The sequence below is a fragment of the Staurois parvus genome, unplaced genomic scaffold, assembly GCF_062004578.1.
Source record: "Staurois parvus isolate SC_StPar_1 unplaced genomic scaffold, SC_StPar_1.0 ptg000432l, whole genome shotgun sequence".
Taxonomy (NCBI): Eukaryota; Metazoa; Chordata; class Amphibia; order Anura; family Ranidae; genus Staurois; species Staurois parvus.
In genome coordinates this window covers 2,853,584-2,864,758 of record NW_028318228.1, presented here as the reverse complement: position 1 = coordinate 2,864,758, position 11,175 = coordinate 2,853,584, and the positions used below count along the sequence as shown (strand labels likewise).

Here is an 11,175-nt window from a genome sequence, read left to right as displayed (position 1 = left end):
TTTTCTGTTTGAACTGTGCCATGCCTTCCATGTGCACCTTCAATAGCTAGTTATAAATTGGGATTGTTGTCATTTTTTTTTATAGCTTGCTCACTAGATTTGCTGTGGAGACACATTGTACGCCTTCAGGTGCCATTGTGGTCCTGCTGGGTTTCTAATGGGAGGAATGGGCTCCCTTCTGGTATACTTGCCTTTCACTGCTTGATGCCAAATCACGTCCATGTATGCCATTTGGTGTTAAGTGGTTGTACTGGGATGATACATGTAGCTTCATGCAGGCATCATCCCGATACCGTTTTTTAGAGACGACGGTCTAAAAACAAGCAGCTGGAGGGGACACCTCCACCGAGACAACCAATCAACCAGTCCACGCTTCTGCCGGCTGATCACAGAGCCGACCGAGGAGGGGAACCGCTCCGTTCGGCTCTGTGATATAGTGAACTGGAAACGATGACCTTACATCACTTCCTATTTATCTGGATGTAAACGGCACCATTTTTAAAAATGAAAAGCATGTGATCAAATACTTTTAAGGGAAGAAAAGGGATTTGGGGTCTTATTGACCTCAGAACCCTCCATAAAGAGTACCTGTCACATGCCTATTGTTGTCACAAGGGACATTTACATTTCTTGTGACAGCAATAAAATTGATAAAAAGAAATTAAAGTGACAGTGTAAAAAAAAAAAAAATCCAAGTGCTCTCATTCCCTTGTGCTTGTGCGCAAAGGCAAATCCACTCATCAGTCACGCGCAAATGCACTCATCAGTCATGCACTCAGGCAGTGATCATGGTTTTCGGGTCAGCGGCAGGGGCCCCCAGACATTCCGGCAGTCTTGGATTTTTTTCAGGAAGGGACAGATCGAGGTCTCTCGATCAGCACACTAAAGGTACAGGCTTCGGCCCTAAGCATTTTTCTGCAGGTCCCCCTGCAGCAGAATCCTTTTTGTTGTGGACTTCTTTAGGTCTCTTTCCAAGTCAAGACCAATGAGGGTCAAGACTTGTCCAGTTTGGGACCTATCCTTAGACCTGAAGGCTTTCATCCGCAAGCCTTTTGAGCCTTTGGAAGAATCTGCCCAAGAATCCTTAGCAGCTTCTTGGGCAGAGAGGGCCGGGGCTTTGCCGGAGATCTGTAAGGCAGCCACCTGGTCAAAGTTCTCTACCTTCGTCAAGCATTACCGCCTAGATGTCCTGTCAAATAGGGAGCAGGCATTCGGACGCAGGGTCCTCCAGGCAGTGGGCCCACCCTAAGGGGTCAGTTCTTGATTATCTACCGCCTGGGAATACCAGGTGCTGTAGGCTAGCCTACGGCCACATCATCCTGAATGCGCCCGATCTCGTCTGATCTCGGAAGCTAAGCAGGGTAGGGCCTAGTTAGTACCTGGATGGGAGACCGCCTGGGAATACCAGGTGCTGTAGGCTAGCCTACGGCCACATCACCCTGAATACGCCCGATCTCGTCTGATCTCGGAAGCCAAGCAGGGTAGGGCCTGGTTAGTACCTGGATGGGAGACCGCCTGGGAATACCAGGTGCTGTAGGTTATCCGCCCCTTGATGACGTCAGTGTGATGAAACCGGTTGGGCGTGGCATACTCGATGCGGACGTTAGAGAGCCTTGTCGTTCTGTGCTGTATGGGAGAGATCCGCGGTGAGCGGTAACTGTATCTCACCTTGTTTTGCAATTGAAGCTGGTGTCTATTAGACACCTTGTTTGTGAGTTTCCTTATACCTTTTTTATTAAAGATATAAATGAAAAAAACGTATTGCACCATTCTGTTCTCTTTTTTCCCTGAGTGTACTGCATGCTCTCATGGAGGTATGAGAAAGAGTGGAGAAGTTCATCATAAGAGCTTGGGCTGCAAAGTTGTTTGTGATTATTATTATCTGGAAGTATCTGAAACATCACCATATCTATTTGGACATCGGGTTCATTGCTCCCAGAGCACAAGCGCTGTTGCTGGTTTATAATCTGACCAGCCATTAGCTCTGGTGAGTTCATTTAATCTCCTTTGGTGGTGGATTTTTCACAATTGGTTCAAGTCACTGAAGATATATATATATATTTTTTGGACACTAATTTATGTTTGGACACTATAATTATTTATTTTAAACACTAAATGTTTTTGGATGAGGATATACACCTTTATATAAGTTTGTTATTAGCGCATGCATTTCAAAACAAACATCAAATTGACCAATTAGTAAATTAAAGGAATGTTCTTAAGATGAAAAGTCACAAACACAATTCTTTTCCTATATGAGCAGATATAGATTTGTTTCCGTAGGTTACTGTGGTTATGTAAATTCTAAAGTTCATGGACTTACTGTGCAATGGGCTACAGAGAGCTTGTAGACAGTCCTCCTTTGGGCTACCTCGAGGGGAATTTACTTAAAATGGGTGCAGACAGGATCCGGAGTAGTTTTGCATCGTAAGCAATCAGCTTCTCACTTCAGCTTGTTGAGTGAAGGTTTGAAATGGACACAAGGAGCTGAGTGGTTGCCATACAGACAGATTCTGTCTTCTCCCTTTTTAGTAAACTCCCCCTCAAAATACTACAAAGCTCTTTACTGCTGTCCCGTCTGTGTGCGCACGCTCGACTGTAAAACGGGGAAGAAGGTGTACCCCTTTACGGAGGATAGACAGCAGGACCTGTTCGCCTAAAGCGTGGTTTTCCCATGGGCGTGGTCAACCCATCCTTCTTTACACAAAAGCCACTGTTGTTAGAGAGGTGGATGGTCAAAGTTGGCCTGAAAAGTGATAAACCGCTGCCCGTTTTATTGCAGCACGGGTAGGGCGGTTGCGTGCCTCGTGTGCACCCCCTACTTGTTTTGCAATATCACGTTTTAAGCATGATTTTGCCCAGTGGTGCCACCTTGTGGCCATTTTTCCACAGTGGCTGGATGGCAAGCAGTTAAATGCCTCTACTTGCCTGCGCGATGTCATCTTCAGCTCTGTAACCAGATCTGCACATGCACAGCTCAGCCTACGGCTCCGGGCCAGTCTCTGTGTGTAAGAATGACTAGCTCCTGTGCATGCGCAGAAGTGATGTCATCTCATGCCAGCCAATGAAGATGGAAAAGATGCAAGAGAGGATTGTTGGCGGAAACATGAGTATATCGCTCCGTTTGGTTCCATTTTTATTTCTGTTGTGAATGCTCCAACAGGAAGACTCTCACATTTATGAGTTGGACCGCACTTTACAGAGGAGCCTTGGTGAGGCAGTGCGGCTTCCACATACATTTGCAAATGTCTGCAACTAAAATCTCTGTTTTTAATGGAATTATTAGGTTGAGTCAATTTTTCTTTTTCAAGCTAGCTGATAAGTGTGCTGGGATATTTTCTGTTTGAACTGTGCCATGCCTTCCATGTGCACCTTCAATAGCTAGTTATAAATTGGGATTGTTGTCATTTTTTTTTATAGCTTGCTCACTAGATTTGCTGTGGAGACACATTGTACGCCTTCAGGTGCCATTGTGGTCCTGCTGGGTTTCTAATGGGAGGAATGGGCTCCCTTCTGGTATACTTGCCTTTCACTGCTTGATGCCAAATCACGTCCATGTATGCCATTTGGTGTTAAGTGGTTGTACTGGGATGATACATGTAGCTTCGTGCAGGCATCATCCCGATACCGTTTTTTAGAGACGACGGTCTAAAAACAAGCAGCTGGAGGGGACACCTCCACCGAGACAACCAATCAACCAGTCCACGCTTCTGCCGGCTGATCACAGAGCCGACCGAGGAGGGGAACCGCTCCGTTCGGCTCTGTGATATAGTGAACTGGAAACGATGACCTTACATCACTTCCTATTTATCTGGATGTAAACGGCACCATTTTTAAAAATGAAAAGCATGTGATCAAATACTTTTAAGGGAAGAAAAGGGATTTGGGGTCTTATTGACCTCAGAACCCTCCATAAAGAGTACCTGTCACATGCCTATTGTTGTCACAAGGGACATTTACATTTCTTGTGACAGCAATAAAATTGATAAAAAGAAATTAAAGTGACAGTGTAAAAAAAAAAAAAAATCCAAGTGCTCTCATTCCCTTGTGCTTGTGCGCAAAGGCAAATCCACTCATCAGTCACGCGCAAATGCACTCATCAGTCATGCACTCAGGCAGTGATCATGGTTTTCGGGTCAGCGGCAGGGGCCCCCAGACATTCCGGCAGTCTTGGATTTTTTTCAGGAAGGGACAGATCGAGGTCTCTCGATCAGCACACTAAAGGTACAGGCTTCGGCCCTAAGCATTTTTCTGCAGGTCCCCCTGCAGCAGAATCCTTTTTGTTGTGGACTTCTTTAGGTCTCTTTCCAAGTCAAGACCAATGAGGGTCAAGACTTGTCCAGTTTGGGACCTATCCTTAGACCTGAAGGCTTTCATCCGCAAGCCTTTTGAGCCTTTGGAAGAATCTGCCCAAGAATCCTTAGCAGCTTCTTGGGCAGAGAGGGCCGGGGCTTTGCCGGAGATCTGTAAGGCAGCCACCTGGTCAAAGTTCTCTACCTTCGTCAAGCATTACCGCCTAGATGTCCTGTCAAATAGGGAGCAGGCATTCGGACGCAGGGTCCTCCAGGCAGTGGGCCCACCCTAAGGGGTCAGTTCTTGATTATCTACCGCCTGGGAATACCAGGTGCTGTAGGCTAGCCTACGGCCACATCACCCTGAATGCGCCCGATCTCGTCTGATCTCGGAAGCTAAGCAGGGTAGGGCCTAGTTAGTACCTGGATGGGAGACCGCCTGGGAATACCAGGTGCTGTAGGCTAGCCTACGGCCACATCACCCTGAATACGCCCGATCTCGTCTGATCTCGGAAGCCAAGCAGGGTAGGGCCTGGTTAGTACCTGGATGGGAGACCGCCTGGGAATACCAGGTGCTGTAGGCTATCCGCCCCTTGATGACGTCAGTGTGACGAAACCGGTTGGGCGTGGCATACTCGATGCGGACGTTAGAGAGCCTTGTCGTTCTGTGCTGTATGGGAGAGATCCGCGGTGAGCGGTAACTGTATCTCACCTTGTTTTGCAATTGAAGCTGGTGTCTATTAGACACCTTGTTTGTGAGTTTCCTTATACCTTTTTTATTAAAGATATAAATGAAAAAAACGTATTGCACCATTCTGTTCTCTTTTTTCCCTGAGTGTACTGCATGCTCTCATGGAGGTATGAGAAAGAGTGGAGAAGTTCATCATAAGAGCTTGGGCTGCAAAGTTGTTTGTGATTATTATTATCTGGAAGTATCTGAAACATCACCATATCTATTTGGACATCGGGTTCATTGCTCCCAGAGCACAAGCGCTGTTGCTGGTTTATAATCTGACCAGCCATTAGCTCTGGTGAGTTCATTTAATCTCCTTTGGTGGTGGATTTTTCACAATTGGTTCAAGTCACTGAAGATATATATATATATTTTTTGGACACTAATTTATGTTTGGACACTATAATTATTTATTTTAAACACTAAATGTTTTTGGATGAGGATATACACCTTTATATAAGTTTGTTATTAGCGCATGCATTTCAAAACAAACATCAAATTGACCAATTAGTAAATTAAAGGAATGTTCTTAAGATGAAAAGTCACAAACACAATTCTTTTCCTATATGAGCAGATATAGATTTGTTTCCGTAGGTTACTGTGGTTATCTAAATTCTAAAGTTCATGGACTTACTGTGCAATGGGCTAAAGAGAGCTTGTAGACAGTCCTCCTTTGGGCTACCTCGAGGGGAATTTACTTAAAATGGGTGCAGACAGGATCCGGAGTAGTTTTGCATCGTAAGCAATCAGCTTCTCACTTCAGCTTGTTGAGTGAAGGTTTGAAATGGACACAAGGAGCTGAGTGGTTGCCATACAGACAGATTCTGTCTTCTCCCTTTTTAGTAAACTCCCCCTCAAAATACTACAAAGCTCTTTACTGCTGTCCCGTCTGTGTGCGCACGCTCGACTGTAAAACGGGGAAGAAGGTGTACCCCTTTACGGAGGATAGACAGCAGGACCTGTTCGCCTAAAGCGTGGTTTTCCCATGGGCGTGGTCAACCCATCCTTCTTTACACAAAAGCCACTGTTGTTAGAGAGGTGGATGGTCAAAGTTGGCCTGAAAAGTGATAAACCGCTGCCCGTTTTATTGCAGCACGGGTAGGGCGGTTGCGTGCCTCGTGTGCACCCCCTACTTGTTTTGCAATATCACGTTTTAAGCATGATTTTGCCCAGTGGTGCCACCTTGTGGCCATTTTTCCACAGTGGCTGGATGGCAAGCAGTTAAATGCCTCTACTTGCCTGCGCGATGTCATCTTCAGCTCTGTAACCAGATCTGCACATGCACAGCTCAGCCTACGGCTCCGGGCCAGTCTCTGTGTGTAAGAATGACTAGCTCCTGTGCATGCGCAGAAGTGATGTCATCTCATGCCAGCCAATGAAGATGGAAAAGATGCAAGAGAGGATTGTTGGCGGAAACATGAGTATATCGCTCCGTTTGGTTCCATTTTTATTTCTGTTGTGAATGCTCCAACAGGAAGACTCTCACATTTATGAGTTGGACCGCACTTTACAGAGGAGCCTTGGTGAGGCAGTGCGGCTTCCACATACATTTGCAAATGTCTGCAACTAAAATCTCTGTTTTTAATGGAATTATTAGGTTGAGTCAATTTTTCTTTTTCAAGCTAGCTGATAAGTGTGCTGGGATATTTTCTGTTTGAACTGTGCCATGCCTTCCATGTGCACCTTCAATAGCTAGTTATAAATTGGGATTGTTGTCATTTTTTTTTATAGCTTGCTCACTAGATTTGCTGTGGAGACACATTGTACGCCTTCAGGTGCCATTGTGGTCCTGCTGGGTTTCTAATGGGAGGAATGGGCTCCCTTCTGGTATACTTGCCTTTCACTGCTTGATGCCAAATCACGTCCATGTATGCCATTTGGTGTTAAGTGGTTGTACTGGGATGATACATGTAGCTTCATGCAGGCATCATCCCGATACCGTTTTTTAGAGACGACGGTCTAAAAACAAGCAGCTGGAGGGGACACCTCCACCGAGACAACCAATCAACCAGTCCACGCTTCTGCCGGCTGATCACAGAGCCGACCGAGGAGGGGAACCGCTCCGTTCGGCTCTGTGATATAGTGAACTGGAAACGATGACCTTACATCACTTCCTATTTATCTGGATGTAAACGGCACCATTTTTAAAAATGAAAAGCATGTGATCAAATACTTTTAAGGGAAGAAAAGGGATTTGGGGTCTTATTGACCTCAGAACCCTCCATAAAGAGTACCTGTCACATGCCTATTGTTGTCACAAGGGACATTTACATTTCTTGTGACAGCAATAAAATTGATAAAAAGAAATTAAAGTGACAGTGTAAAAAAAAAAAAAATCCAAGTGCTCTCATTCCCTTGTGCTTGTGCGCAAAGGCAAATCCACTCATCAGTCACGCGCAAATGCACTCATCAGTCATGCACTCAGGCAGTGATCATGGTTTTCGGGTCAGCGGCAGGGGCCCCCAGACATTCCGGCAGTCTTGGATTTTTTTCAGGAAGGGACAGATCGAGGTCTCTCGATCAGCACACTAAAGGTACAGGCTTCGGCCCTAAGCATTTTTCTGCAGGTCCCCCTGCAGCAGAATCCTTTTTGTTGTGGACTTCTTCAGGTCTCTTTCCAAGTCAAGACCAATGAGGGTCAAGACTTGTCCAGTTTGGGACCTATCCTTAGACCTGAAGGCTTTCATCCGCAAGCCTTTTGAGCCTTTGGAAGAATCTGCCCAAGAATCCTTAGCAGCTTCTTGGGCAGAGAGGGCCGGGGCTTCGCCGGAGATCTGTAAGGCAGCCACCTGGTCAAAGTTCTCTACCTTCGTCAAGCATTACCGCCTAGATGTCCTGTCAAATAGGGAGCAGGCATTCGGACGCAGGGTCCTCCAGGCAGTGGGCCCACCCTAAGGGGTCAGTTCTTGATTATCTACCGCCTGGGAATACCAGGTGCTGTAGGCTAGCCTACGGCCACATCACCCTGAATGCGCCCGATCTCGTCTGATCTCGGAAGCTAAGCAGGGTAGGGCCTAGTTAGTACCTGGATGGGAGACCGCCTGGGAATACCAGGTGCTGTAGGCTAGCCTACGGCCACATCACCCTGAATACGCCCGATCTCGTCTGATCTCGGAAGCCAAGCAGGGTAGGGCCTGGTTAGTACCTGGATGGGAGACCGCCTGGGAATACCAGGTGCTGTAGGCTATCCGCCCCTTGATGACGTCAGTGTGACGAAACCGGTTGGGCGTGGCATACTCGATGCGGACGTTAGAGAGCCTTGTCGTTCTGTGCTGTATGGGAGAGATCCGCGGTGAGCGGTAACTGTATCTCACCTTGTTTTGCAATTGAAGCTGGTGTCTATTAGACACCTTGTTTGTGAGTTTCCTTATACCTTTTTTATTAAAGATATAAATGAAAAAAACGTATTGCACCATTCTGTTCTCTTTTTTCCCTGAGTGTACTGCATGCTCTCATGGAGGTATGAGAAAGAGTGGAGAAGTTCATCATAAGAGCTTGGGCTGCAAAGTTGTTTGTGATTATTATTATCTGGAAGTATCTGAAACATCACCATATCTATTTGGACATCGGGTTCATTGCTCCCAGAGCACAAGCGCTGTTGCTGGTTTATAATCTGACCAGCCATTAGCTCTGGTGAGTTCATTTAATCTCCTTTGGTGGTGGATTTTTCACAATTGGTTCAAGTCACTGAAGATATATATATATATTTTTTGGACACTAATTTATGTTTGGACACTATAATTATTTATTTTAAACACTAAATGTTTTTGGATGAGGATATACACCTTTATATAAGTTTGTTATTAGCGCATGCATTTCAAAACAAACATCAAATTGACCAATTAGTAAATTAAAGGAATGTTCTTAAGATGAAAAGTCACAAACACAATTCTTTTCCTATATGAGCAGATATAGATTTGTTTCCGTAGGTTACTGTGGTTATGTAAATTCTAAAGTTCATGGACTTACTGTGCAATGGGCTAAAGAGAGCTTGTAGACAGTCCTCCTTTGGGCTACCTCGAGGGGAATTTACTTAAAATGGGTGCAGACAGGATCCGGAGTAGTTTTGCATCGTAAGCAATCAGCTTCTCACTTCAGCTTGTTGAGTGAAGGTTTGAAATGGACACAAGGAGCTGAGTGGTTGCCATACAGACAGATTCTGTCTTCTCCCTTTTTAGTAAACTCCCCCTCAAAATACTACAAAGCTCTTTACTGCTGTCCCGTCTGTGTGCGCACGCTCGACTGTAAAACGGGGAAGAAGGTGTACCCCTTTACGGAGGATAGACAGCAGGACCTGTTCGCCTAAAGCGTGGTTTTCCCATGGGCGTGGTCAACCCATCCTTCTTTACACAAAAGCCACTGTTGTTAGAGAGGTGGATGGTCAAAGTTGGCCTGAAAAGTGATAAACCGCTGCCCGTTTTATTGCAGCACGGGTAGGGCGGTTGCGTGCCTCGTGTGCACCCCCTACTTGTTTTGCAATATCACGTTTTAAGCATGATTTTGCCCAGTGGTGCCACCTTGTGGCCATTTTTCCACAGTGGCTGGATGGCAAGCAGTTAAATGCCTCTACTTGCCTGCGCGATGTCATCTTCAGCTCTGTAACCAGATCTGCACATGCACAGCTCAGCCTACGGCTCCGGGCCAGTCTCTGTGTGTAAGAATGACTAGCTCCTGTGCATGCGCAGAAGTGATGTCATCTCATGCCAGCCAATGAAGATGGAAAAGATGCAAGAGAGGATTGTTGGCGGAAACATGAGTATATCGCTCCGTTTGGTTCCATTTTTATTTCTGTTGTGAATGCTCCAACAGGAAGACTCTCACATTTATGAGTTGGACCGCACTTTACAGAGGAGCCTTGGTGAGGCAGTGCGGCTTCCACATACATTTGCAAATGTCTGCAACTAAAATCTCTGTTTTTAATGGAATTATTAGGTTGAGTCAATTTTTCTTTTTCAAGCTAGCTGATAAGTGTGCTGGGATATTTTCTGTTTGAACTGTGCCATGCCTTCCATGTGCACCTTCAATAGCTAGTTATAAATTGGGATTGTTGTCATTTTTTTTTATAGCTTGCTCACTAGATTTGCTGTGGAGACACATTGTACGCCTTCAGGTGCCATTGTGGTCCTGCTGGGTTTCTAATGGGAGGAATGGGCTCCCTTCTGGTATACTTGCCTTTCACTGCTTGATGCCAAATCACGTCCATGTATGCCATTTGGTGTTAAGTGGTTGTACTGGGATGATACATGTAGCTTCATGCAGGCATCATCCCGATACCGTTTTTTAGAGACGACGGTCTAAAAACAAGCAGCTGGAGGGGACACCTCCACCGAGACAACCAATCAACCAGTCCACGCTTCTGCCGGCTGATCACAGAGCCGACCGAGGAGGGGAACCGCTCCGTTCGGCTCTGTGATATAGTGAACTGGAAACGATGACCTTACATCACTTCCTATTTATCTGGATGTAAACGGCACCATTTTTAAAAATGAAAAGCATGTGATCAAATACTTTTAAGGGAAGAAAAGGGATTTGGGGTCTTATTGACCTCAGAACCCTCCATAAAGAGTACCTGTCACATGCCTATTGTTGTCACAAGGGACATTTACATTTCTTGTGACAGCAATAAAATTGATAAAAAGAAATTAAAGTGACAGTGTAAAAAAAAAAAAAATCCAAGTGCTCTCATTCCCTTGTGCTTGTGCGCAAAGGCAAATCCACTCATCAGTCACGAGCAAATGCACTCATCAGTCATGCACTCAGGCAGTGATCATGGTTTTCGGGTCAGCGGCAGGGGCCCCCAGACATTCCGGCAGTCTTGGATTTTTTTCAGGAAGGGACAGATCGAGGTCTCTCGATCAGCACACTAAAGTTACAGGCTTCGGCCCTAAGCATTTTTCTGCAGGTCCCCCTGCAGCAGAATCCTTTTTGTTGTGGACTTCTTCAGGTCTCTTTCCAAGTCAAGACCAATGAGGGTCAAGACTTGTCCAGTTTGGGACCTATCCTTAGACCTGAAGGCTTTCATCCGCAAGCCTTTTGAGCCTTTGGAAGAATCTGCCCAAGAATCCTTAGCAGCTTCTTGGGCAGAGAGGGCCGGGGCTTTGCCGGAGATCTGTAAGGCAGCCACCTGGTCAAAGTTCTCTACCTTCGTCA

General features: G+C 45.8%; 6 non-coding genes across 6 annotated transcripts; all 6 read left to right on the top strand.

Annotated features, from left to right (window-relative positions):
* Positions 1 to 1,301: 1,301 nt before the first annotated feature.
* On the top strand, positions 1,302 to 1,420 carry LOC149454255 (5S ribosomal RNA). The gene has a single exon (XR_016314298.1). It is a non-coding gene; the product is annotated as a 5S ribosomal RNA (ribosomal RNA).
* A 1-nt stretch (position 1,421) lies between these two features.
* Positions 1,422 to 1,540, top strand: LOC149454254 (5S ribosomal RNA). The gene has a single exon (XR_016314293.1). It is a non-coding gene; the product is annotated as a 5S ribosomal RNA (ribosomal RNA).
* A 3,097-nt stretch (positions 1,541 to 4,637) lies between these two features.
* Positions 4,638 to 4,756, top strand: LOC149454253 (5S ribosomal RNA). The gene has a single exon (XR_016314244.1). It is a non-coding gene; the product is annotated as a 5S ribosomal RNA (ribosomal RNA).
* Position 4,757: 1 nt separating this feature from the next.
* LOC149454252 (5S ribosomal RNA) lies at positions 4,758 to 4,876 on the top strand. The gene has a single exon (XR_016314243.1). It is a non-coding gene; the product is annotated as a 5S ribosomal RNA (ribosomal RNA).
* Positions 4,877 to 7,972: 3,096 nt separating this feature from the next.
* Positions 7,973 to 8,091, top strand: LOC149454251 (5S ribosomal RNA). Its single transcript, XR_016314242.1, has one exon. It is a non-coding gene; the product is annotated as a 5S ribosomal RNA (ribosomal RNA).
* A 1-nt stretch (position 8,092) lies between these two features.
* Positions 8,093 to 8,211, top strand: LOC149454250 (5S ribosomal RNA). Its single transcript, XR_016314232.1, has one exon. It is a non-coding gene; the product is annotated as a 5S ribosomal RNA (ribosomal RNA).
* Positions 8,212 to 11,175: the final 2,964 nt, after the last annotated feature.